The following is a 27115-nucleotide window of genomic DNA, read 5'->3' as shown; positions in this document are numbered from 1 at the left end:
GGGGTCAAGGCCCACGGGCTGGGCCTCTGAGCTGGGCTTCTTGCCCCCACGGGCTGAGTCGCTGGAGCTGGGGTCGGGGCCCGCACAGATGGGCTCCTGGAGCTGGGGTCAGGGCTCCCACTGGTGGGGCTCCTGTAACTTGGTTAGGGACGCACGGTTTGGGACCCTGGTGCTGGGGTCAGGGCTCCCCCGGTTTCGGTCCCTGGAGCTGGGTCAGGGCCCGCATGGGATGGGCCCCTGGAACTAGGGTGAGGGCCCGCACGGGGTGGGTCCCAGGAGCTGGGGTTAGGGCCGGCACAGGTTGGGCCCCTGGAGCTGGGTCAGGGCCCCCACGTGTTGGGTTTCTGGAGCTGGGGTCAGGCCCCCACGGGTTTGGCCCATGGAGCTGGGGTCAGGGCCCCAACGGGTTCGGCTCCTGGAGCTGGGGTCTGGGTCCTCCATGGGTTGGGTCCCTGGAGCTGAGGTCAGGGCCTGCACGGGGTGTGCTCCTGGAGCTGTGGTCAGGGCCGCCACGGGGTGGGCCCCTGGAGCTGGGGTCAGGGCAGGCACGGGTTAGGCCCCTGGAGTGGGGGTCAGGCCCCACTGGATTAGGCCCCTGGATCTGGGGTCAGGCCCCGCACGGATTTGGCCGCTAGAGCTGGGGTCAGGCCCCCACGGGTTGGGTCCTTGAAGCTGGGTCAGGGCCCCTACGGGTTGGGCCTCTGGAGCTGGGGTCAGGCCCCACGGGTTTGGCTCCTTGAGCTGGGCTCAGGGCCCCCACAGGTTTTGCCCCTGGAGCTGGGGTCAGGGCACGCATGGGTGGGCCCCTGGAGCTGGGGTCAGGGCCCCACTGGATTGGGCCCCTGGATCTGGGGTCAGGGCCCCCACGGGTTGGGCCTCTGGAGCTGGGGTCAGGGCCCCACGGGTTGGGCCCCTGGACCTGGGGTCTTTGCCCCCGCAGGCTGAGCAGCTGGAGCTGGGGTCAGGGCCCCCACGGGTTGGGCCACTGGAGCTGGGGTCCTTGCCCCCACGGGCTGAACCGCTGGAGCTGGGGTCAGGACCCGTACAGATGGGCTCCTGGAGCTGGGGTCAGGGCTCCCACGGGTGGGGCTCCTGTAGCTGGGGTCACAGCGCGCACGTGTGGGGCCACTGGAGCTGGGGTCAGAGACCTTACGGGTGGGGCTCCTGTAACTCGGGTCAGGGCCCGCACGTTTGGGGCGCCTGGAGCTGGGGTCAAGGGACGCACTGGTTGGGACCCTGGAGCTGGGATTAAGGCCCCAACGGGTTGGGCCCCTGGGGCTGGGGTCAGGGCTCCCCACAGGTTGGGTCCCTGGAGCTGGGGTTAGTGCCCTAACGGGTTTGGCCTCTGGACCTGGGGTGAGGGCACGCACGTGTTGGGACCCTGGAGGTGGGGTCAGGGCCCCCACGGGTTGGGTCCCTGGAGCTGGGGTCAGGACCTGCACTGATTTGGCCCCTGGAGCTGGGGTCAGGGCCCCCCGGGTTGGGCCCCTGGAGCTGGGGTCAGGGCCTCTCCGAGTTGTTCCCCTGTACATGGGGTCAGGCCTTGCACGGGTTGGGCCCCTGGAGCTGGGGTCAGGGCCCCCACGGTTTGGGTCCCTGGAGTCTGGGTCAGAACTCACAAGGGTTGGGTCCCTGGAGCTGGGGTCAGGGCCCTGACGGGTTTGGCCCCTGGAGCTGGGGTCAGGCCCCGCATGGGTTGCACCCCTGGATCTGGACTCAGGCCCCGCACGGGTTGGGCCCCTGGAGCTGGGGTCAGAGCCCCAACAGGCTGGGTCCCTGAAGCTCGGGTCCGGGCCCCCATGGGTTGGGCCACTGGAGCTTGGGTCAAAGCCCGCACGGGCTGGGCCTCTGGAGCTGGGGTCCTTGCCCCCACGGGCTGAGCCGCTGGAGCTGGGTCGGGGCCCGAACAGGTGGGGCTCCTGTAGCTGGGTTCAGGGCCCACACGGGTGGGGCTCCTGAAGCTGGGGTCAGAACCCCCACGGGTGGGGCTCCTTTAACTCGGGTCAGGGCCCGCACGTGTAGGTCCCCTGGAGCTGGGATCAGGATTGGCATGGGTTGGGCCCCTGGAGCGGGGTCACGGCCCCCACGCGTTCGGCCTCTGGAACTGCGGTCAGGGCCCCCACGGCTTTGGCCCCTTGACCTGGGGTCAGGGTCCCCATAGGTTTGGCCCCTGGAGCTGGGGTCAGGGCCCGCACGGGTTGGGTCCCTAGAGCTGGGTTCAGGGCTCCCAAGGGTTGAGCCCCTGGACCTTGGGTCAAGGCTAAATGGGATGGGCCCCTGGAGCTGGGGTCCTTGCCCACACGGGCTGGGCCCCTGGAGCTGGGTCCTTGCCCCCATGGGCTCAGCTGCTGGAACTTGGGTCAGGGAAGGCACGGGTTGGGCCCTTGGAGCTGGAGTCAGGGCCCCATCGGGTTGTGCCCCTGGAGCTGCAGTTAGGGCCCTCACGGGATGGGTCCCTGGAGCTGGGGTCAGGGCCCCAATGGGTTTAGCCCCTGGAACTGGGGTCAGGACCTGCCTGGGTTGGGCCCCTGGAGCTGGGGTCAGGGCCCCCCATGGGTTGGGTCCCTGGAGCTGAGGTCAGGGGCTGCAGCGTGTATGCTCCTGGAGCTCTGGTCACGGCCCCCACGGGGTGGGCCCCTGGAGCTGGGGTCAGGGCCCCCCATGGGTTGGGTCCCTGGAGCTGAGGTCAGGGCTGCAGGGTGTATGCTCCTGGAGCTCTGGTCAGGGCCCCCACGGGTGGGCCCCTGGAGCTGGGGTCAGGGCCGGCACGGTTGGGCCCCTGGAGCGGGGGTGAGGGCCCTCACGCATTGGGCCTCTGGAGCTAGGGTCAGGGCCCCACGGGTTTGGCCCCTTGAGCTGGGGTCAGGGCCCCCACAGGTTTTGCCCCTGGAGCTGGGGTCAGGGCCCGCACGGGCTGGGCCCCTGAAGCTGGGATCAGGGCTCCACCGGATTGGCCCCTGGATCCGAGGTGAGGCCCCGCATGGGTTGGGCCCCTGGAGCTGGGATCAGGGCCCCAACGGGCTGGGCCCCTGGAGCTGGGGTCAGGGCCCCCAAGGATTGAGACACTGGAGCTTGGGTTAAGGCCCGCACGGGCTGGGCCTCTGGAGCTGGGGTCCTTGCCCCCACGGGCTGAGCCGCTGGATCTGGGGTCGGGGCACGCACAGATGGGGCTCCTGGAGCTGGGGTCAGGTCTCCCACAGGTGGGGCTCCTGTAGCTGGGGTCAGGGCCCGCAGGTGTGGGGCCCCTGGAGCTGGGTTTAGAACCCCCACGGGTGGAGTCCTGTAACTCTGTTCAGGGCCCGCACGTTTGTGGCTCCTGGAGCTGGGGTCAGGGGACGCACGGGTTGGGACCCTGGAGCTGCAGTCAGGGCCCTAACGGGTTGGGCCCCTGGAGATGGGGTCAGCGCTCCCCACGGGTTGGGTCCCTGGAGCTGGGGTAAGGGCCCGCATGGGTTGAGCCCCTGGAGCTGCGGTCAGGGCCCCCACGGGTTGGGCCACTGGAGCTTCGGTCAAGGCCTGCACGGGCTGGGCCTCTGGAGCTGGGGTCCTTGCCCCCACGGGCTGAGCCTCTGGAGCTGGGGTCGGGGCCCGCACAGGTGGGCTCCTGGAGCTGGGGTCGGGTCCCCACGGGTGGGGCTCCTGTAGCTGGGTTCAGGGCCTGTACGGGTGGGGCCCCTGGAGCTGGGGTCAGGATTGGCATGGGTTGGTCCCCTGGAGCGGGGGTCAGGGCCCCCACGGGTTGGGCCCCTGGAGCTGGGGTCAGGGCCCCGACGGGTTGGGCCCGTGGAGCTCGGGTCAGAGCCTCCATGGGTTGGGACTCTGGAGCGGGGTCAGGACCCCCCCGGTTTGGCCCCTGGAGCTGGGGTCAGGGCCCGCATTGGTTGGGCCCTTGGAGCTGGGGTCAGGGCTCCCAAGGGTTGGGCCCCTGGAGCTTGGGTCAAGGCTAAACGGGATGGGTCCCTGGAGCTGGGGTCCTTGCCCCCACGGGGTGAGCCGCTGGAGCTGGGGTCAGGGAAGGCACGGGTGGGGCTCCTGTAGCTGGGTTCAGGGCCCGCACGGGTGGGGCCCCTGGAGGTGGGGTCAGGATTGGCATGGGTTGGGCCCTTGGAGCTGGAGTCACGGCCCCCACGGGTTGGGCCCCTGGAGCTGCGGTTAGGCCCCTCACGGGTTGGGTCCCTGGAGCTGGGGTCAGGGCCCCCCGTGTTGGGCCTCTGGAGCTGGGGTCAGGGCCCCCGGGTTTGGCCCCTGGAGCTGTGGTCAGGGCCGCAACAAGTTGGACCCCTAGAGCTGGGGTCAGGGCCCCAACGGGTTGGGTCCCTGAAGCTGAGTCAGGGCCTACACGGGTGTGCTCCTGGAGCTGTGGTCAGGGCCCCCACGGGGTGAGCCCCTGGAGCTGGGGTCCGGGCCGGCATGGGTTGGGCCCCTGGAGGGGGGGTGAGGGCCCCCACGCATTGGGCCCCTGGAGCGGGTCAGGGCCCCCACGGGTTTGGCCTCTGCAGCTGGGGTCAGGGCCCGCACGGGTGGGCCCCTGGAGCTGGGATCAGGGCCGGCACCGGTTGGGCCCTTGGAGCGGGGGTCAGGGCCCCCACGTGTTAGGCCTCTGGACCTGGGATCAGGGTCTGCACGAGTTGGGCCCCTGGAGCTGGGATCAGGGCCCCCATGGCTGGGGCCCCTGGAGCTGGGGTCAGGGCCCCCACGGGTTCGGCCTATGGAGCTGGGGTCCTTGCCCCCACGGGCTGAGCCGCTGGAGCTGGGGGGAGGGCTCCCACGGGTGGGGCTCCTGTAGCTGGGTCAGGGCCCGCACGTGTGGGGCCCCTGGAGCTGGAGTCAGGGCCCCCACGGGTGGGGCCTCTGAAGCTGGGGTTAGAGCCCCCACGGGTGGGGTCCTGTAACTCCGGTCAGGGCCTGCACGTGTGGGGCCCCTGGAGGTGGGTTCTGGGGACGCACGGGTTGGGACCCTGGAGCTGCGGTCAGGGCCCCAACGGGTTGGGCCCCTGGAGCTGGGGTCAGCGCTCCCCACGGGTTGGGTCCCTGGAGCTGGGGTCAGGGCCCGCATGGGTTGGGCCCCTGGAGCTGGGGTCAGGGCCCGCATGGGGTGGGCCCCTGGAGCTGGGGTCAGGGCCGGCACGGGTTGGGCCTCTGGAGCGGGGGTCAGGGCCCCCAGGTGTTAGGCCTCTGGACCTGGGGTGAGGGCCCACACGGTTTGGGCCCTGGAGGTAGGGTCAGGGCCCCCACGGGTTGGACCCCTGGAGCTGGGTCAGGACCCGTACTGATTGGGCCCTTGGAGCTGGGGTCAGGGCCCCCACGGGTTGGGGCCCTGGAGCTGGGGTCAGGGCCCTAACGGGTTGGGCCCCTGGAGATGGGGTCAGCGCTCCCCACGGGTTGGGTCCCTGGAGCTGGGGTAAGGGCCCGCATGGGTTGAGCCCCTAGCTGGGGTCAGGGCCCCAACGGGCTGGGCCCCTGAGCTGGGGTCAAGGCCCGCACGGGCTGGGCCTCTGGAGCTGGGGTCCTTGCTCCCACGGGCTGAGCCGCTGGAGCTGGGGTCGGGGCCCGCACAGGTGAGGCTCCTGGAGCTGGGGTCAGGGCTCCCACGGGTGGGGCTCCTGTAGCTGGGTTCAGGGCCTGCACGGGTTGGGCCCCTGGAACTGGGGTCAGGGCCCTGACGGGTTGGGCCCGTGGAGCTCGGGTCAGAGCCTCCACGGGTTGGGACTCTGGAGCGGGGGTCAGGACCCCCCTGGGTTTGGCCCCTGGAGCTGAGGTCAGGGCCCGCATTGGTTGGGCCCCTGGAGCTGGGGTCAGGGCTCCCAAGGGATGGGCCCCTGGAACTTGGGTCAAGGCTAAATGGGATGGGCCCCTGGAACTTGGGTCAAGGCTAAATGGGATGGGCCCCTGGAGCTGGGGTCCTTGCCCCCACGGGGTGAGCCGCTCGAGCTGGGGTCAAGGCCCGCACCGGCTGGGCCCCTGGAGCTGGGGTCCTTGCCCCCACTGGATCAGCCGCTGGAGCTGGGGTCAGGGAAGGCACGGGTGGGGCTCCTGTAGCTGGGTTCAGGGCTCGCACGGGTGGGGCCCCTGGAGCTGGGGTCAGGATTGGCATGGGTTGGGCCCTTGGAGCTGGAGTCATGGCCCCCACGGGTTGGGCCCCTGGAACTGCGGTTAGGGCCCTCACGGGTTGGGACCCTGGAGCTGGGGTCAGGGCCCCCGCGTGTTGGGCCTCTGGAACTGGGTTCAGGGCCCCCACGGGTTTGGCCCCTGGAGCTGTGGTCAGGGCTGCAACGGATTGGACCCCTAGAGCTGGGGTCAGGGCTCCAACAGGTTGGGTCCCTGAAGCTGAGGTCAGGGCCTACATGGGGTGTGCTCCTGGAGCTGTGGTCAGGGCCCCCACGGGGTGGGCCCCTGGAGCTGGGATCAGGGCCCCCACGGCTGGGGCCCCTGGAGCTGGGGTCAGGGCCAGCACGGGTGGGGCCCTGGAGCTGGGTTCGGGGACCGCATGTGTGGGGCCACTGGAGTTGTGGTCAGGCCACGTACGGAGTCAGGGCCCCCATGAGTTGCGCTACTTTAGCTGGGGTCAGGGCCCCACTGGATTGGGCCCCTGGATCTGGGGTAAGGCCGCGGACGAGTTGGGCCTCTGGAGCTGTGGTCAGGGCCCCAACGGGCTGGGCCCCTGGAGCTGGGGTCCTTGTCCCCAAGGGCTGAGCCGCTGGAGCTGGGGTCGGGGCCCGCACAGGTGGGGCTCCTGGAGCTGGGGTCAGGGTCCCCACGGGTGGGGCTCCTGTAGCTGGGGTCAGAGCCCCCACGGGTTGGGCCCCTGGAGCTGGGATCAGGGCCCCCACGGGTTGGGCCCCTGGAGCTGTGTTCAGGGCCCCACCGGGTTGGGCTCCTGGAGCTGGGGTCAGGTCTTGCACGGGTTGGGCACCTGGAGCTGGGGTCAGGGCCCCCATGGGTTGGGCCCTGGAGGTGGGGTCAGGGCCCCGACGGGTTGGGTCCCTGGAGTCGGGGTCAGGACTCATTCGGGTTGGGCTCCTGGATGTGGGGTCAGGACCCAAACAGGCTGGACCCCTGGAGCTAGGGTCAGGGCCCCCACGGGTTCGGCCTATGGAGCTGGGGTCCTTGCCCCCACGGGCTGAGCCGCTGGAGCTGGGGTGAGGGCTCCCACGGGTGGGGCTCCTGTAGCTGGGGTCAGGGCCCGCACGTGTGGGGCCCCTGGAGCTGGAGTCAGGGCCCCCACGGGTGGGCTCTCTGAAACTGGGGTTAGAGCCCCCACGGGTGGGGTCCTGTAACTCCGGTCAGGGCCCGCACGTGTGGGGCCCCTGGAGGTGGGTTCTGGGGACGCACGGGTTGGGACCCTGGAGCTGCGGTCAGGGCCCCAACGGGTTGGGCCCCTGGAGCTGGGGTCAGCGCTCCCCACGGGTTGGGTTGCTGGAGCTGGGGTCAGGGCCCGCATGGGTTGGGCCCCTGGAGCTGGGGTCAGGGCCTGCACGGGGTGGGCCCCTGGAGCTGGGGTCAGGGCCGGCACGGGTTGGGCCCCTGGAGCGGGGGTCAGGGCCCCCACGTGTTAGGCCTCTGGATCTGGGATCAGGCCCCCACGGGTTTGGCCCCTGGAGCTGGGGTCAGGGCCCCAACGGGTTTGGCCTCTGGACTTGGAGTGAGGGCCCACACGGTTTGGGCCCCTGGAGGTAGGGTCAGGGCCCCCACGGGTTTGACCCCTGGAGCTGGGGTGAGGACCCGTACTGATTGGGCCCTTGGAGCTGGGGTCAGGGCCCCCACGGGTTGGGGCCCTGGAGATGGGGTCAGGGTCCCCATGGGTTGGGCCCCTAGAGCTGGAGTCATTGCCCGATTCGGCTGGGTCCCTGGAGCTGGGTTCAGGGCCCCGACGGGTTGGGCCCCGGGAGTCTGGGTCGAAACTCGCATGGATTGGGCCCCGGGAGCTGGGGTCAGGGCCCCCACGGGTTTGGCCCCTGGAGCTGGGGTTAGGCCCCGCACGGGTTGCACCCCTGGAGCTGGGGTCAGAGCCCCCAAGGGTTGGGCCTCTGTAGCTGGGGTAAAGGCCCCACCGGATTGGGCCCCTGGATCTGGGGTCAGGCCCCGCACGGGTTGGGCCCGTGGAGCTCTGGTCAGAGCCTGCACGGGTTGCGACTCTGGAGCGGGAGTCAGGGCTCCCCCGGGTTGGACCCCTGGTGCTGAGGTCAGGGCCTGCATTGGTTGAGCACCTGGAGCTGGGGTAAGGGCTCCCAAGGGTTGGGCCCCTGGAGCTAGGGTCAAGGCTACACGGGATGGGCCCCTGGAGGTGGGGTCCTTGCCCCCAGGGGCTGAGCCGCTGGAGCTTGGGTCAAAGCCCGCACGGGCTGGGCCCCTGGAGCTGGGCTCCTTGCCCCCACTGGCTCAGCCGCTGGAGCTGGGGTCAGGGAAGGCACGGTTTGGGCCCTTGGAGCTGGAGTCAGGGCCCCCACGGGTTGGGCCCCTGGAGCTGCGGTTAGGGCCCTCACGGGTTGGGTCCCTGGAGCTGGGGTCAGGGCCCCGATGGGTGGGGCCCCTGGAGCTGGGGTTAGGGCCCGCACAGGTGGGGCTCCTGGAGCTGGTGTCAGGGCCTTCACGGGTCGGGCTTCTGTAGCTGGAGTCAGGGTCCGGACGGTTGGGGCCCCTGGAGCTGGGGTCACGGACCCCACGGGTAGGGCCCCTGGAGATTGGGTAAGGGCCCCCATGGGTTTGGCCCCTGGGGCTGGGGTCAGAGCCCCAACGGGTTTGCCCCCTGGACCTGGGGTGAGGGCCAGCACGGGTTGGGCCCCTGCAGGTGGGGTCAAGGCTCCCACGGGTTGGGCCCCTGGAGCTGGGGTCAGGACCCGCACTGTTTGGGCCCCTGGAGCTTGGGTCAGGGACCCCACGGGTTGGGCCCCTGGAGCTGGGGTCAGGGCCCCTACGGGTTGGGCCCCTGGAGCTGGAATCACTGCCCCCACGGGTTTGGTCCTTGGAACTGGGGTCAGGGCCCGCTCGGCTTTGGCGCCTGGAGCTGGGATCAGGGCCCCGACGGGTTGGGCCCCTGGAGCTGGGGTCAGGGCCCATACGGGCTGGGCCCTTGGAGATGGGGTCAGGGCCCGCTCGGGTTGGGCCCCTGGAGCTGGGGTCAGGGGTCCGCACAGGTGGGGCTCCTGGAACTGCAGTCCTTACCCCCACGGGCTGAGCCGCTGGAGCTGGGGTTGGGGCCCACACAGGTGGGGCTCCTGGAGCTGGGGTCAGGGCCCTCACGGCTGGGGCCCCTGGAGCTGGGGTCAGGGTCCGCACGGGTTGGGCCCGTGGAGCTGGGATCAGGGCCCCCACGGCTGGGGCCCCTGAAGCAGGGGTCAGGGCCAGCACGGGTGGGGCCCCTGGAGTTTAGGTCAGGGCCACCACAGGTGGGGCCTCTGGAGCTGGGTTCGGGGACCGCATGTGTGGGGCCACTGGAGCTGGGGTCAGGCCACGTACGGGTTGCACCCCTGGAGCTGGGGTCAGGGCCCCAATGGGTTGGGCCCCTGGATCTGGGGTCAGGCCGCGCACGGGTTGGACCCCTGGAGCTGGGGTCAGAGCCCCAACGGGCTGGGCCCCTGGAGCTGGGGTTCAGGCCCGCACGGGCTGGGACTCTGGAGCTGGGTTCCTTGCCCCCACGGGCTGAGCCGCTGGAGTTGGGGTCAGGGCCGGGACGGGTTGGGCCCTTGGAGCTGGTGTTAGGGCCCTCACTGGTTGGGTCCGTGGAGCTGGGATCAGGTCCCGCACGAGTTGGGCCCCTGGGGCTGGGGTCAGGCCCCGATGGGTTGGGCCTCTGGATCTGGGGTCAGGGGCCGCACGGGTTGGGCCCCTGGAGCTGGAATCACTGCCCCCACGGGTTTGGTCCTTGGAACTGGGGTCAGGGCCCGCTCGACTTTGGCGCCTGGAGCTGGGATCAGGGCCCCGACGGGTTGGGCCCGTGCAACTGGGGTCCTTGTCCCCATGTGTTTGGCCCTTGGAGCTGGGGTCAGGGCCCATACGGGCTGGGCCCTTGGAGATGGGGTCAGGGCCCGCTCGGGTTGGGCCCCTGGAGCTGGGGTCAGGGGTCCGCACAGGTGGGGCTCCTGGAACTGCGGTCCTTACCCCCACGGGCTGAGCCGCTGGAGCTGGGGTTTGGGCCCACACAGGTGGGGCTCCTGGAGCTGGGGTCAGGGCCCTCACGGCTGGGGCCCCTGGAGCTGGGGTCAGGGTCCGCACGGGTTGGGCCTGTGGAGCTGGGATCAGGGCCCCCACGGCTGGGGCCCCTGAAGCAGGGGTCAGGGCCAGCACGGGTGGGGCCCCTGGAGTTTAGGTCAGGGCCACCACAGGTGGGGCCTCTGGAGCTGGGTTCGGGGACCGCATGTGTGGGGCCACTGGAGCTGGGGTCAGGCCACGTACGGGTTGCACCCCTGGAGCTGGGGTCAGGGCCCCAATGGGTTGGGCCCCTGGATCTGGGGTCAGGCCGCGCACGGGTTGGCCCCTGGAGCTGGGGTCAGAGCCCCAACGGGCTGGGCCCCTGGAGCTGGGGTTCAGGCCCGCACGGGCTGGGACTCTGGAGCTGGGTTCCTTGCCCCCACGGGCTGAGTCGCTGGAGTTGGGGTCAGGGCCAGCACGGGTTGGGCCCTTGGAGCTGGTGTTAGGGCCCTCACTGGTTGGGTCCGTGGAGATGGGATCAGGTCCCGCACAAGTTGGGCCCCTGGGGCTGGGGTCAGGCCCCGATGGGTTGGGCCCCTGGAGCTGGGGTCAGGGGCCGCACGGGTTGGGCCCCTGGAGCTGGGGTCAGGGCCCCGACGGGTGGGGCCCCTGGAGCTGGGGTCAGGGCGCGCATGGATGGGGCCCTTTGAGCTTAGGTCAGGGCCACCGCGGGTGGGGCAACTAGAACTGTGGTTGGGGCCTGCACAGGTGGGGCTCCTGGAGCTGGGGTCAGGGCCCCCACACATTGGGCCTCTGGAGCTGGGGTCACGGACCACACGAGTTGGGCCCCTGGAGCTCGGGTCACAGCCTGAACGGGACTCTGGAGCGGTGGTCAGGGCCCCCAAGGGTTGGGCCCCTGGAGCTGAGGTCAAGGCCCGCAGGGGTTGGGCACCAAGAGCTGGCGTCAGGGCCCGCACGGGTTGGGCCCCTGGAGTTGGGATCAGGGCCCCACGGCTGGGCCCCTGGAGCTGGGGTCAAGGCCCACACGGGCTGGGCCTCTGGAGCTGGGGTCCTTGCTCCCACAGGCTCAGCCGCTGGAGCTGGGGTCGGGGCCCGCACAGGTGGGGCTCCTGGAGCTGGGATCAGGGCTCCCACGGGTGGGGCTCCTGGAGCTGGGGTCAGGGCCTGCACGTCTGGGGCCCCTGGAGCTGGGGTCAGGGGACGCATGGGTTGGGAGCCTGGAGCTGGGGTCAGTCCCCAACGGGTTGGGCCCCTGGAGCTGGGGTCAGAGCTCCCCATGGGTTGGGGCCCTGGAGCTGTGGTCAGGGCCCCCACGGGATGGGCCCCTGGAGCAGGGGTCAGGGCCCCCACGCGTTGGGTGTCCGGAGCTGGGGTCAGGGCCCCCAAAGGTTTGCCCCCTGGAGCTGAGGTCAGGGCACGCAAGGGTTGGGCCCCTGGAGCTTGGGTCAGAGCTTGCACGGGTTGGGACTCTGGAGCGTGGGTCAGGGCCCCCACGGGTCGGCCCCTTTGAGCTAAGGTCAGGGCCCGCATGGGTAGGGCACCTGGAACTGGGGTCCTTGCCACCACGGGCTCAGCCGCTGGAGCTGGGGTCAGGGCCGGCACGGGTTGGGCCCTTGGAGCTGGCTTCAGGGCCCACGCCGGTTGGGCCCCTGGAGCTGGGGTTAGGGCCCTCACTGGTTGGGTCCGTGGAGCTGGGATCAGGTCCCGCACGAGTTGGGCCCCTGGAGCTGGGGTCAGGGCCTCGATGGGTTGGGCCCTTGGAGCTGGGTTCAAGGCCTGCATGGGTTGGTCCCCTTTAGCTGAGGTTAGGGCCCCGACGGGTGGGGCCCCTGGAGCTTAGGTCCAGGCCACCACGGGTGGGGCCCCTGGAGCTGGGGTCGGGGCCAGTACAGGTGGGGCTCTTCGAGCTAGGGTCAGGACCCCACGGGTTTGGCCCGTGCAGCTGGGGTCAGGGTCCCTGGAGCTGGGGTCAGGCCCCGCACAGATTGGGCCCCTGGAGCTGGGGTCCTTGCCCACACGGGCTCAGCTGCTGGTGCTGGGGTTAGGGCCCGCACGGGCTGGGCTCTTGGAGCTTGGGACAGGGCCCGCACAGGTTGGGCCCCTGGAGCTGGGGCCAGGGCCCCCCCTGGTTGCGCCCAAGGAGCTGGGGTTAGAGCCCCCACAGGTGGGGCCCCTGGATCTTGGGTGAGTGCCCCCACAGGTTAGGCCCCTGGACCTGGGGTCTGAGCTCCTACGGGTTTGGCCCCTGGAGCTGGGGTCAGGGCCCCCACGGGTTGGGCCCTTGAGGCTGGGGTCAGGGCCCCCACGAGTTCGGCGCCTGGAGCTGGGGTCAGGGCCCGTACGCGTTGGGCCCCTGGAACTGGGGTAAGGGCCCGCAAGGGTCGAACCCCTGGAGCTGGGGTCAGGGCCCGCACATGTGGGGTCCCTGGAGCTGGGGTCAGGGACAGCACTGGTGGGGCTCCTGCAGCTGGGGTCAGGGCCCGCACTGGTTAGGCCCCTGGAGCTGGGGTCAGGGCCCCCACGGGTTGGGCTCTTGCAGCTGGTGTCAGGACCCGCACGGGCTGGGCCTCTCGAGCTGGGGTCAGGGCCTGCACGGGTTGTGCCCTTGGAGCTGGGGTCAGGGTCCGCACCTGTTGTGCCCCTGGAGCTGGAATCAAGCCTCGCACGGGTTGTGCCCCTGTAGCTGGGGTTAGGGACCGAACGGGTGGGGCCGCAGGAGCTGGGGTCAGGATCGGCATAAGTTGGGCCCCTGGAGCTGGGGTTAGGGCTCGCACGTGTTGGACCCCTGGAGCTGGGGTCAGGGCCCGCACGGGTTGGGCCCTTGGAGCGGGGGTCAGGGCCCCCACGGATGGGGCCCCTGGAGCTGGGGTCAGGACCTGTACGGGTTTGGACCCTGGAGCTGGGGTCAGGGCCCCCACGAATTTGGTCCCCGGAGCTGGGGTCAGGGCCTGCACAGGTTGTGCCACTGGAGCTGGGGTCATGGCCACCACGGGTTGGGCCCCTGGAGCTTGGGTCAGGGCTCCCACGGGTTGGGCCACTGGAGCTGGGGTCACGGCCCCCACGGGTGGTGCCTGTGGAGATGTTGTTAGGGCCCGCACGGGTTGGGCCCCTGGAGCTGGGGTCAGGGCCCGCATGGGTGGGGCCGCAAGAGCTGGGGTCAGGGCCCGCATAGGTTGAGCCCCTGGAGCTGGGGTCAGGGCCCGCACGGGTTGGACCCCTGGAGCTGGGGTCAGAGCCCCCACGGGTGGGGCCCCAGAGCTGGGGTCAGGGCTGCCATGGGAGAAGTCCCTGGAGCTGGGGTCAGGACGCGCACGGGTTGGGTCTCTGGAGCTGGGGTCAGGGCCCCCACGGATTGGGCACCTGGAGCTGGGGTCAGGGCCGCCACGGGTTGGGCCCCTGGAGCTGGGGTCAGGGCCCGTACGATTGGGGCCCGTTGAGCTGGGGTCAGGGCCCCATGGGTGGGGCCCTTGGAGCTAGGGACAGGGCCCGCATGGGTTGGGCCCCTGGAGCCTGGGTCAGGGCCCCACGGGTGGGGCCCCTGGAGCTGCGGTCAGGGTCTGTACGGGTTAGGCCCCTGGAGCTGGGGTCAGGGTACCCACGGGTTAGGCCCCTGGAGCTGCGGTCAGACCCCGCACAGGTTGGGCCCCTGGAGCTGGGGTAAAGGCCCCCTTGGGTGGGGCGCTGGGGCTTGGGTTAGTGCCTCCACGGGTTCGGCCCCTGGAGCTGGGATCAGGGCCCCCACGGGTGGGGCCCTTGGAGCTGGGGTCAGGACCCACACGGGTTGGGCCCCTGGAGCTGGGGTCAGGGCCCAAGTGGGTGGGGCCCCAGGAGGTGGAGTCAGGGCCCGCACTGGTGGGGCCCCTGAAGCTGGGGTCAGGGCGAACACGGGTGGGGCCCCTGGAGCTGGGGACAAGTTCCGCATGGGTTGGGCCCCTGGAGCTGGGGTCAGGGCCCTCACGGGTTCGGCCCCTGGAGGTGGGATCAGGGCCCCCACGGGTGGGGCCCTTGGAGCTGGGGTCAGGACCTACACGGATTGGGGCCCTGGAGCTGGCAGGCAGGACACATCCTTCCCAGTATGGCAGAGACCCTGCCCGTGGGCAGATAGACCCAGCTGAGCCCATAGGGGACTGGCGGAGGGGGAGCAGAGGAAGAGAATGCAGGCAACTGAACATGACAGCTGTCCATGAAAGGAGAGAGAGAGAGTTTGAGTGAAAGTTGGCCAACACAGAGAGAGAAACCTAGGAGGACGAAAGAAAATCACAACAGGGAGTCACCCTCATGGATCCAACTTTCTGCTAGGGAGCACACACCACTCCTGGCCAGAGAGATGATCAGCTTTCACAAATGGCAACATCATCTCCCTTGAAGCCACAGCTAGTCCGGAAACCCACACCCAGGTAATGGGAAGTCCCTGCCTGGAGCCAGGAGGGCTGTGACCAGAGCCCTTCCCAAACCAGATACACATCTCACCGACAGAGACGGTTACTCTCGTCCCATTTTGGCAGCTCTTGCCTGGCATCAACAGGATTCATGCTGTCACTGCTCTTGTTCACTTTCCATCTCACCTCAGGGCTGGACTCCATCCCCGCGACTTCTTTTCCCTTGGTATGAAACACAACACAAGAGGAAAAGAAAAAGCAATGGTGGTGAGGCTCCTCTTCTCGCTATTCCCGCACCCCAGGGTTTCGGCTTCAACCCTCCTCCCATTCTGCCATCACAGCTACAATTAGAAATCTGAGCCCGGGGCTCACACCTGCTTGTCTCCGCAATCCTTGGGAGGATGGGAAAGAGACAGCTCAGCCCCCCTGTTACCCCCCCAGGCTCATCTGGGGGGGGTGAAGCCCTTTCACTCAGCGCTGCCTCTGCCCTGTGGCCCCCCCGCCCGGCTCCCATGGGCCCAGGCTGCTCTACTGACAGCTCAGGGGTTTGGCGTCCTCTGGCACTGAGACACCACAATAATTACAGGGTTATTTCTAATGGGTTAAAGCAGAACTTGTGCTGAGATTAACACGTCCCTCGTGGGTCTGGGGGTTTTACAGAATGAACTGGCTCTGCATGTGGGTACTGTGCATGTGTTTGAGTGATACTAACACGGCTGAAACACACAACTCCCCATCCCGGGGGTTTCCATCCCCCCGACTCCTTCCACGGGGGGCACTGACCCGGCTCCTCTAGGGCCAGATGCCCTGATGGCAGCAGTCGGGATGTTGGGAGAGGTTTTGTTTTCTGTGGCTAGTGACAGCCCCAAAGTGACTCCCACCAGCCCCCATTGCCTTGCCCTGCAGCTGCCAGTCTCTGAATCCTGGCCTGGAATTCGATTGGAACGAGGCCCTTGGGAGCTGGAGAGACCACGGGTCAGACACTGCAACATTGTAGCCAGAACATCCATGTCTAGATTTTAAGGCCAGTCAAGACAACTAAATAATCCTGTCTAACCCCCATGCATGTGACAGGCCACAAAGTCACCCCTGCACAGAGCCCAACCACTGGGATTAAATCAAAATATTCCAGCCCTTAGGAGAATATCCCGTTGTGTGCCACAGACGGAGCATAGGAGAGGCAGAGGGGTACCAATACTGGAGGCCCCTGCACTGGAGTGGATTTGGTGAGAGGTACCCAGCTGATCTGGGCAAGTGACTTGTGCCCCATGCCACAAAGGATGACAAAAACTCCAACATCCCTGCCAGTGTGAGCTGGGGGAAATTTCTTCCTGACCCCAGCAATGGAGATCAGGGAGACCCTGAGCATGAGAGCAAAACCACCAGCAAAGCACCGGAGAGAAATGGTGTTCTATCTCACCCGAGAGCACTTTCTTCAGCACCCCCTGTCCCCTCTTGCCACCCCCATGTGGGGTGAAGAATCCATCATTGCCCTGGGTACTTTGTTCCAATGTTTAATCACCCGATTGCAAATGTATCCCTTATTTCTCATTTTAGTTTCTCTGCCATTAATTTCCAGCCACTGGTTCTTGTTCTGCCTTTTGCTGCTGGGTTAAAGAACCCTTCAGTACCCAGGATTTTCTCTTTGAGAGGGGATTTACACACTGTCATCAAGTGACCTCTTGGTCTTCTCTGTGATAAACTGAGCAGACTGAGCTCTTGTCTTGCACTGGAAGGCAACTTTTCAGCACTTTTTTTTCTCTTCTCTGCCCCCCATCCAGTTTTTCGTTCTTCATCTTAAAATGTGGCCAAGATGACTGTGTGCAAGAGTCCAGTGTTGGTCTGACCAATGTTATACAGAGATAACACTAGTGCCCTATATCTAGTCACTGTTCTCCTGTCTGTACATCCAAGGACAACGACAGCATCGCACGGGCATTTCATGCTGAGTTGTTTGTTCATTATGACACCTAAACCCTTCTCCGAGTCACAGCAGTCTGGCCTTGCTCATTATTAAAGCTCAGTGTGTTTGAATGGCCACAGCTTCCCAAGTGTTCTGTAACATGCACAAGGGATTCCCCTCCTCAGTCACCTTCACCTGCTGCTGGTCTCTTGTCTCTTTCTTCTTCTCCAGGATCTGCATGTGTCATTGTGGGGGGAGTTCTCCTCCTCTCTTTGCCTGGGAGCGATGTGACCCCCCCGGATGGACTGACCAAACCCAGGATTCCTTCAGCCTGAAAGCAGAGGGGAGCCTTCACCCGCTCCCTCTTTAAGGCTCCAGTCCCAGATCCTAAATTTCCTGCCAAAGCACAAAAATCCACCCTGAGCCCAACTCCTCTCTCGGTGGTGATTTCCTTTCTCCCACAAATCTGTCTTGAGGACACAGCCCTGGGAACAGGTGAACACAACCCCTGAGATTTCCCTTCGCAGCCTGCAAGGGGCAGTTCGCCCTATTAAACAGCTCGGGAATGTCGTCTTTTTCTTTTCTCCTTTCAAAAGTAACATTGTATTTCTAGTCTCTTTATATGACCCACTGATTTGCCGCTTCCAATTCTCTGCTGTACACGCCAGCACTGGATCGAGTGAGGTGCCTGGACCCATCCTGTACTGAGTACATGGGGGACTTGCAGGATCAGACCCTAAAATCGCTTTGGAGGGAAATTCTAACCCCACCCAACCCCAACCTGTTCCTGGGAGGTGTCGGTATTGACCCAGGCTGCCGAGCACCAGGGAATGAAGAGACCAATTTTATCAGTAAGTCAGACCCCCCAGCTGCCCGCTGTGTGGATCACCTCCCCCCAGGTGCCGCGAGTCACCCTCCAGAGCCATTGCTGGGCCCCGGGGGGCAGCCACACAAGCCATGGGGATGGGCAGCTCCCAGGAATCTCGGCAACGAATCTCCAGGCCAGAGGGTTACCCCTAGTGCCGGATCCACCCTCAGGGTCCAGCCAGCCAGCAGCTTCCACCCAAGGCTAGTGCGCTAACAGCAGCAGTGTGGCTGGGGGGCTTGGCCGGTAATTGGGCCAGTCGTCTGAGCATGAACCCATCCGACCCCAGGAGATGGACCCGGGTCACCAGCCCAACCAACCACGCAGCTGCTGCCGCTACCCCATTAGTGCATAGGGCCCCTGGAACTAGGGTTAGAGCCCCCAGGGATTGGGCCCCTGGAGCTAGGGTTAGGGTATTGAGGGGTTGGGCCCCTGGAGCTAGGGTTAGGGTCCCCAGGGGTTGGACACCTGTAGTTAGGATTAGGGCACCCAGGGGTTGAACCACTGGAGCTAGGCTTAGGGGACCCAGCGGTTGGGCTCCTGGAGCTAGGGTTAGGGCCCCCAGGGGTTGGGCCCCTGGAGCTGGGGTAGGGACCCCAGGGCTTGGGCCCCTAGAGCTAGGGTTAGGGACCCCAAGGGTTGGGCCCCTGGAGTTAGGGGGACACAGGGGCTGGGCCCCTGGAGCTAGGTTTCTGTCCTCCAGGGGTTGGGCCCCTGGAGCTAGGGTTAGGGGACCCAACCGTTCGGCACCTGGCGCTAAAGTTAGGGCCCCCAGGGGTTGGGCCCCTGGACCTAGAGTTAAGGCCAGCAGGGCTTGGGCCCCTGGAGCTAGGGTTAGGGCCCAGAGGGATTAGGCCCATGGTGCTAGAGTTAGGGCCCCGAGAGGTTGGACCCCTGGAGTTAGGGTTAGGGGACGCCGAGGTTGGGCCCCTGGAGCTAGGGTTATGGTCTCGAGGGGTTGGGCCCCTGAAGCTATGGTTAGGGGAACCAGGGCTTGGGCCCCTGAAGCTAGGGGTAGGGCCCCCAGGGGTTGGGGCTCTGGAGCTAGGGTTACGACTCCCAGGGGTTGGGGACTTGGAGCTAGGGTTAGAGGACCCCGCGGTTGGGCCCCTGGAGCTAGGGTTAGGGGACCCAGGGGTTGGGCCTCTGGCACTAGAGTTAGGGACCCCAGGGGTTGGGCCCCTGGAACTAGGGTTAGGGCCCCGAGGGGTTGGGCCCCTGGACCTAGGGTTAGGGACCCCAGGGGTTGGGCCCCTGTAGCTAAGGTTAGGGGACCCAGGGGTTGGGCCCCTGGAAATAGGGTGAGGGCCCCCAGGGGTTGGGCCCCTGTAGCTAAGGTTAGGGGAGCCAGGGGTTGGGCTCCTGGAAATAGGGTGAGGGCCCCCAGGGGTTGGGCCCCTGGAGCTAGGGTTAGGTGACCCAGGGGTTGGGCACCTGGAGCTAGGGTTAGGGCCCCCTGGGGTTGGGACCCTGGAGCTAGGGTTAGGGTACCGAGGGGTTGGGCACCTGAAGCTAGAGTTAAGGCCCCCTGGGGTTGGGCCCCTGGAGCTACAGTTAGGGGACCCGGGGTTGGGCCCCTGGAGCTGGGGTTATTGCCCCCAGGGGTTGAGCCCCTGGAGCTACGGTTAAGGGACACAGGGGTTGGGCCCCTGGACCTAGAGATAGGGAACCCAGGGGTTCGGCCCCTGGAGACAGGTATAGAGCCCCCTGGGGTCGGGCCACTGGAGCTAGGGTTAGGGGACACAGGGGTTGAGCCCCTGGAGCTAGGGTAAGGGCCCACAAGGGTTGGGCCCCTGGAGCTAGGCTTAGCGAACCCAGGGGTTGGGCATCTGGAGCAAGGGTTAGGGCCCTCAGGGGTTGGGTAACTGGAGTAAGGGCTAGGGGAACCAGGGGTTGGGTCTCTGGAGCTAGGTTTAGGGCCCCCAGGGGTTGGGCCCCTGGAGCTAGGGTTCGGGGACCCAAGGGTTGGGCCCCTGGAGCTAGGGTTAGGGGATCCAGGGGTTGGGCCATTGGAGGTAGGGTTAAGGCCCCCAGGGGTTGGGCCTCTGGAGCTAGGGTTAGGGCCCCAGGGTTTGGGCCTCTGCAGCTAGGGTTAGTGCCCCAAGGGGTTCGGCCCCTGGAGCTAGGGTTAGGGCAGCACGGGTTTGGCCCCTGGAGCTAGCGTTAGGGGACCCAGGGGTTGGGCCCCTGGAGCTAGGGTTAGGGGACACAGGGGTTGGGCCCTGGAGCTAGGGTTAGGGGACACAGGGGTTGGGCCCCAGGAGCGAGCGTTAGGGCCCCCAAGGCTTGGGCCCCTGGAGCTAGGAGTAGGGCCCCCAGGGGTTGGGCCCCTAGAGCTAGGGTTAAGGCCCCCATGGGTTGGGCCCGTGGAGTTAGGGTTAGGGGACACAGGGGATGGGCCCCTGGAGCTAGGTTTCGCTCCTCCAGGGGTTGGGTCCCTGGAGCTAGGGTTAGGGTTCCCAGCCGTTGGGCACCTGGCGCTAAAGTTAGGGCCCGCAGGGTTTGGGCCCCTGGAGCTAGAGTTAAGGCCAGCAGGGCTTGGGCCCCTGGTGCTAGGGTTAGGGCCCCGAGGGGTTGGGCCCCTGGAGTTAGGAATAGGGGACCCCGAGGTTGGGCCCCTGGAACTATGGTTAGGGGAACCAGGGGTTCGGCCCCTGGAGCTAGGGATAGGGGACCCACGGGTTTGGGCCCTGGAGGTAGGGTTAGGACTCCCAGGGGTTGGGGACCTGGAGCTAGGGTTAGAGGACCCCGGGGTTGGGCCTCTGGAGCTAAGGTTAGGGGACCCAGGGGTTGGGCCCCTAGCACTAGAGTTAGGGCCCCCAGGGTTTGGGCCCCTGGAACTAGAGTTAGAGCCCCCAGGGATTGGGCCTCTGGAGATAGGTTTAGGGGACCAAGGGGTTAGGCCCCTGGAGCTAGGGTTAGGGCCCCCAGGGGTTGGGCGTCTGGAGTTTCGATTAGGGCACCCAGGGGTTGGGCTCCTGCAGCTAGGGTTAGGGTCCCCATGGGTTGGGCCCCTGGAGCTAGGGATAAGACCCACAGGGGTTGGGACGCTGGAGCTAAAGTTAGGGCACCCAGGTGATGGGCCCCTGGAGCTAGGGCTAGGGACCCAGGGGTTGGGACCCTGGAGCTAGGGTTAGGAGACCCAGGGGTTTGGCCCCTGAAGACAGGGTTAGGACCCCCAGGAGTTCGGGACCTGGAGCTAGGGTTAGAGGACCCAAGGGTTGGGCCCCTGGAGGTAGGGTTAGGGACCCCAGGGGTTGGGCCATGGAGCTACGGTTAGGGGACCCAGGGGTTGGGCACCTAGAGCTAGGGTTAGGGCCCCCAGGGTTTGGGCCTCTGGAGCTAGGGTTAGGGCTCCAAGGGGTTGGGCCCCTGGAGATATGGTTAGGGGACCCAGGGGTTCGGCCCCTGGAACTAGGATGAGGGCCCCCAGGGGTTGGGTCCCTGGAGCTAGGGTTAGGGGACCCAGTGGTTGGGCCCCTGGAGCGAGGGTTAGGGCCCAGAGGGCTTTGGCCTCTGGAGGTAGGGTTAGAGGACCCAGGGACTGGGCCCCTGGAGCTAGGGGTAGGGCCCCTGGGGTTGGGCCCCTAGAGCTAGGGTTATGGCCTCCAGGGGTTGTGCCCATAGAGCTAGGGTTAGAGGACCCAGGGGTTGGGCACCTAGAGCTAGGGTTAGGGCCCCCAGGGTTTGGGTCTCTGGAGCTAGGGTTAGGGCTCCAAGGGGTTGGGCCCCTGGAGATATGGTTAGGAGACCCAGGGGTTCGGCCCCTGGAACTAGGATGAGGGCCCCCAGGGGTTGGGTCCCTGGAGCTAGGGTTAGGGGACCCAGTGGTTGGGCCCCGGGACCTAGGGCTAGGGACCCCAGAGGTTGGGCACCTGAAGATAGGGATGGGGGACCCAGGGGTTGGACCTCTGGAGGTAGGGTTAGGGCCCCGAGGGGTTGGGCCCCTGGAGCTAGGGTTAGGACCCTCAGGGGTTGGGCCCTGGAGCTTGGGATAGGGTCCCGAGGGCTTAAGCCCCTGGAGCTATTGTTAGAGGACCCAGGGGTTGGGCCCCTGGAGCTAGGGTTAGGACCCTCAGGGGTAGGGCCCCTGGAGCTATGGATAGGGGACCCAGGGGTTGCGCCCCTGGAGCTAAGGTTAGGGCCCCCAGGGGTTGGGCCCCTGGAGCTACGGTTATCGGACCCAGGGGTTTGGCTCCTGAAGCTAGAGTTAGGGCCCCCAGGGGTTACGCCCCTGGACCTAGGGTTAGGGCCCCCAGGGTTTGGGCCTCTGGAGCTAGGGTTAGGGCCCCAAGCGGTTGGGCCACTGGAGATAGGGTTAGGGGACCGAGGTGTTCGGCCCCTGGAACTAGGGTGAGGGCCCCCAGGGGTTGGGTCCCTGGAGCTAGGGTTAGAGCACCCAGCGGTTGGGCCCCTGGACCTAGGGCTAGGGACCCCAGGGATTGGGCACCTGAAGCTAAGGATAGGGGACCCAGGGGTTGGACCCCTGGAGCTAGGGTTAGGGGACCCAGGGGTTGGGCACCTGGAGCTAGGCTTAGGGCCCCCAGGGGTTGGGCCCCTGGAGCTAGGGTTAGGGGACCCGGGAGTTGGGCCCTGGAGCTAGGGTTAGGGTCTCGAGGGGTTAGGCCCCTGGAACTATGCTTAGGGTACCCAGGGGTTGGGCCCCTGTACCTAGGGTTAGGGCCCCCAGGGTTTGAGCCCCTGGAGCTATGGTTAGGGGACCCAGGGGTTGCGCCCCTGGAGCTAGGGTTAGGGGACCGAGGGGTTGGGCACCTGGAGCTAGGCTTAGGGCCCCCAGGGATTGGGCCCCTGTAGCTAGGGTTAGGGCCCCCAGGGGTTAGGGGACCCAGGGGTTATGCCCCTGGAGCTAGGGTTAGGGCCCGCAGGGGTTGGGCCCTTGAAGCTAGGATTCGGGGGACCAATGGGTCAGGCCCCTGGAGCTAGGGCAAGGGACCCCAGCTGTTGACCCCCTGCTACTATGGTTAGGGGACCCAAGGGTTGAGCCACTGGAGCTAGGGTTAGGGCCCCCAGGGGTTGGGCCCCTGGAGCTAGTGGTAGGGGACCCAGCCGTTGGGCCCCTGGAGCTAGGGTTAGGGCCCCTGGGGTTGGGCCGTTGGAGCTAGGGTTAGGGGTCCCAGGGGTTGGGCCCCTGGAGCTACGGTTCGGCCCCCAGGGGTTAGGTTCCTGGAGCTAGGGTTAGGACCCCCAGAGGTTGGACCCCTGGAGCTAGGGTTTGGGCCTCCAGGGGTTGGGCCTCTGGAGCTAGGGTTAGGGGACACAGGGGTTGGGACCCTGGACCTAGGCTCAGGGCCCCCAGGGGTAGGGCCCGTGGAGATAGGGTTAGGGGACACAGGGTTTAGGCCCCTGGATCTAGGGTTAGGGCCCCCAGGGGTTGGGCCCCTGGACCTAGGGCTAGGGACCCCAGCGGTTGGGCCCCTGGAGCTAGGGTTAGGGCCCCCAGGGGTTGGGCCCCTGGAGCTAGGGGTAGGGACCCCAGGGCTTGGGCCCCTAGAGCTAGGGTAAGGGACCCCAAGGGTTGGGCCCCTGGAGTTAGCATTAGGGGACACAGGGGCTGGGCCCCTGGAGCTATGTTTCGGTCCTCCAGGGGTTGGGCCCCTGGAGCTAGGGTTAGGGCCCCGAGGGGTTGGGCCCCTGGACCTAGGGTTAGGGACCCCAGGGGTTGGGCCCCTGTAGCTAAGGTTAGGGGACCCAGGGGTTGGGCCCCTGGAAATAGGGTGAGGGCCCCGAGGGGTTGGGCCCCTGGACCTAGGGTTATGGACCCCAGGGGTTGGGCCCCTGTAGCTAAGGTTAGGGGACCCAGGGGTTGGGCCCCTGGAAATAGGGTGAGGGCCCCCAGGGGTTGGGCCCCTGTAGCTAAGGTTAGGGGAGCCAGGGGTTGGGCTCCTGGAAATAGGGTGAGGGCCCCGAGGGGTTGGGCCCCTGGAGCTAGGGTTAGGTGACCCAGGGGTTGGGCACCTGGAGCTAGGGTTAGGGCCCCCTGGGGTTGGGACCCTGGAGCTAGGGTTAGGGTACCGAGGGGTTGGGCACCTGAAGCTAGAGTTAAGGCCCCCTGGGGTTGGGCCCCTGGAGCTACAGTTAGGGGACCCGGGGTTGGGCCCCTGGAGCTGGGGTTATTGCCCCCAGGGGTTGAGCCCCTGGAGCTACGGTTAAGGGACACAGGGGTTGGGCCCCTGGACCTAGAGATAGGGAACCCAGGGGTTCGGCCCCTGGAGACAGGTATAGAGCCCCCTGGGGTCGGGCCACTGGAGCTAGGGTTAGGGGACACAGGGGTTGAGCCCCTGGAGCTAGGGTAAGGGCCCACAAGGGTTGGGCCCCTGGAGCTAGGCTTAGCGAACCCAGGGGTTGGGCATCTGGAGCAAGGGTTAGGGCCCTCAGGGGTTGGGTAACTGGAGTAAGGGCTAGGGGAACCAGGGGTTGGGTCTCTGGAGCTAGGTTTAGGGCCCCCAGGGGTTGGGCCCCTGGAGCTAGGGTTCGGGGACCCAAGGGTTGGGCCCCTGGAGCTAGGGTTAGGGCTCCCAGGGGTTGGGCCCCTGGAGCTAAGGTTAGGGGATCCAGGGGTTGGGCCATTGGAGGTAGGGTTAAGGCCCCCAGTGGTTGGGCCTCTGGAGCTAGGGTTAGGGCCCCAGGGTTTGGGCCTCTGCAGCTAGGGTTAGTGCCCCAAGGGGTTCGGCCCCTGGAGCTAGGGTTAGGGCAGCACGGGTTTGGCCCCTGGAGCTAGCGTTAGGGGACCCAGGGGTTGGGCCCCTGGAGCTAGGGTTAGGGCACCCAGGGGTTGGGCCCTGGAGCTAGGGTTAGGGGACACAGGGGTTGGGCCCCAGGAGCGAGCGTTAGGGCCCCCAAGGCTTGGGCCCCTGGAGCTAGGAGTAGGGCCCCCAGGGGTTGGGCCCCTAGAGCTAGGGTTAAGGCCCCCATGGGTTGGGCCCGTGGAGTTAGGGTTAGGGGACACAGGGGATGGGCCCCTGGAGCTAGGTTTCGCTCCTCCAGGGGTTGGGCCCCTGGAGCTAGGGTTAGGGTTCCCAGCCGTTGGGCACCTGGCGCTAAAGTTAGGGCCTGCAGGGTTTGGGCCCCTGGAGCTAGAGTTAAGGCCAGCAGGGCTTGGGCCCCTGGTGCTAGGGTTAGGGCCCCGAGGGGTTGGGCCCCTGGAGTTAGGAATAGGGGACCCCGAGGTTGGGCCCCTGGAACTATGGTTAGGGGAACCAGGGGTTCGGCCCCTGGAGCTAGGGATAGGGGACCCACGGGTTTGGGCCCTGGAGGTAGGGTTAGGACTCCCAGGGGTTGGGGACCTGGAGCTAGGGTTAGAGGACCCCGGGGTTGGGCCTCTGGAGCTAAGGTTAGGGGACCCAGGGGTTGGGCCCCTAGCACTAGAGTTAGGGCCCCCAGGGTTTGGGCCCCTGGAACTAGAGTTAGGGCCCCCAGGGATTGGGCCTCTGGAGATAGGTTTAGGGGACCAAGGGGTTAGGCCCCTGGAGCTAGGGTTAGGGCCCCCAGGGGTTGGGCGTCTGGAGTTTCGATTAGGGCACCCAGGGGTTGGGCTCCTGCAGCTAGGGTTAGGGTCCCCATGGGTTGGGACCCTGGAGCTAGGGATAAGACCCACAGGGGTTGGGACGCTGGAGCTAAAGTTAGGGCACCCAGGTGATGGGCCCCTGGAGCTAGGGTTAGGGACCCAGGGGTTGGGACCCTGGAGCTAGGGTTAGGGGACCCAGGAGTTTGGCCCCTGAAGACAGGGTTAGGACCCCCAGGAGTTCGGGACCTGGAGCTAGGGTTAGAGGACCCAAGGGTTGGGCCCCTGGAGGTAGGGTTAGGGACTCCAGGGGTTGGGCCATGGAGCTACGGTTAGGGGACCCAGGGGTTGGGCACCTAGAGCTAGGGTTAGGGCCCCCAGGGTTTGGGCCTCTGGAGCTAGGGTTAGGGCTCCAAGGGGTTGGGCCCCTGGAGATATGGTTAGGGGACCCAGGGGTTCGGCCCCTGGAACTAGGATGAGGGCCCCCAGGGGTTGGGTCCCTGGAGCTAGGGTTAGGGGACCCAGTGGTTGGGCCCCTGGAGCGAGGGTTAGGGCCCAGAGGGCTTTGGCCTCTGGAGGTAGGGTTAGAGGACCCAGGGACTGGGCCCCTGGAGCTAGGGGTAGGGCCCCTGGGGTTGGGCCCCTAGAGCTAGGGTTATGGCCTCCAGGGGTTGTGCCCATAGAGCTAGGGTTAGAGGACCCAGGGGTTGGGCACCTAGAGCTAGGGTTAGGGCCCCCAGGGTTTGGGCCTCTGGAGCTAGGGTTAGGGCTCCAAGGGGTTGGGCCCCTGGAGATATGGTTAGGGGACCCAGGGGTTCGGCCCCTGGAACTAGGATGAGGGCCCCCAGGGGTTGGGTCCCTGGAGCTAGGGTTAGGGGACCCAGTGGTTGGGCCCCGGGACCTAGGGCTAGGGACCCCAGGGGTTGGGCACCTGAAGATAGGGATGGGGGACCCAGGGGTTGGACCTCTGGAGGTAGGGTTAGGGCCCCGAGGGGTTGGGCCCCTGGAGCTAGGGGTATGGCCCTCAGGGATTGAGCCCCTGGTGCTAGGGTTAGGGGACCCAGGGGTTGGGCCCCTGGAGCTAGGGTTAGGACCCTCAGGGGTTGGGCCCTGGAGCTTGGGATAGAGTCCCGAGGGCTTAAGCCCCTGGAGCTATTGTTAGAGGACCCAGGGGTTGGGCCCCTGGAGCTAGGGTTAGGACCCTCAGGGGTAGGGCCCCTGGAGCTATGGATAGGGGACCCAGGGGTTGCGCCCCTGGAGCTAAGGTTAGGGCCCCCAGGGGTTGGGCCCCTGGAGCTACGGTTATCGGACCCAGGGGTTTGGCTCCTGAAGCTAGAGTTAGGGCCCCCAGGGGTTACGCCCCTGGACCTAGGGTTAGGGCCCCCAGGGTTTGGGCCTCTGGAGCTAGGGTTAGGGCCCCAAGCGGTTGGGCCACTGGAGATAGGGTTAGGGGACCGAGGTGTTCGGCCCCTGGAACTAGGGTGAGGGCCCCCAGGGGTTGGGTCCCTGGAGCTAGGGTTAGAGCACCCAGCGGTTGGGCCCCTGGACCTAGGGCTAGGGACCCCAGGGATTGGGCACCTGAAGCTAAGGATAGGGGACCCAGGGGTTGGACCCCTGGAGCTAGGGTTAGGGGACCCAGGGGTTGGGCACCTGGAGCTAGGCTTAGGGCCCCCAGGGGTTGGGCCCCTGGAGCTAGGGTTAGGGGACCCGGGAGTTGGGCCCTGGAGCTAGGGTTAGGGTCTCGAGGGGTTAGGCCCCTGGAACTATGCTTAGGGTACCCAGGGGTTGGGCCCCTGTACCTAGGGTTAGGGCCCCCAGGGTTTGAGCCCCTGGAGCTATGGTTAGGGGACCCAGGGGTTGCGCCCCTGGAGCTAGGGTTAGGGGACCGAGGGGTTGGGCACCTGGAGCTAGGCTTAGGGCCCCCAGGGGTTGGGCCCCTGTAGCTAGGGTTAGGGCCCCCAGGGGTTAGGGGACCCAGGGGTTATGCCCCTGGAGCTAGGGTTAGGGCCCGCAGGGGTTGGGCCCTTGAAGCTAGGATTCGGGGGACCAATGGGTCAGGCCCCTGGAGCTAGGGCAAGGGACCCCAGCTGTTGACCCCCTGCTACTATGGTTAGGGGACCCAAGGGTTGAGCCACTGGAGCTAGGGTTAGGGCCCCCAGGGGTTGGGCCCCTGGAGCTAGTGGTAGGGGACCCAGCCGTTGGGCCCCTGGAGCTAGGGTTAGGGCCCCTGGGGTTGGGCCGTTGGAGCTAGGGTTAGGGGTCCCAGGGGTTGGGCCCCTGGAGCTACGGTTCGGCCC

This window comes from Gopherus evgoodei, chromosome 17 (assembly GCF_007399415.2).
Source record: "Gopherus evgoodei ecotype Sinaloan lineage chromosome 17, rGopEvg1_v1.p, whole genome shotgun sequence".
Classification (NCBI taxonomy): Eukaryota; Metazoa; Chordata; order Testudines; family Testudinidae; genus Gopherus; species Gopherus evgoodei.
Note: the sequence above shows the minus strand (reverse complement) of the source record.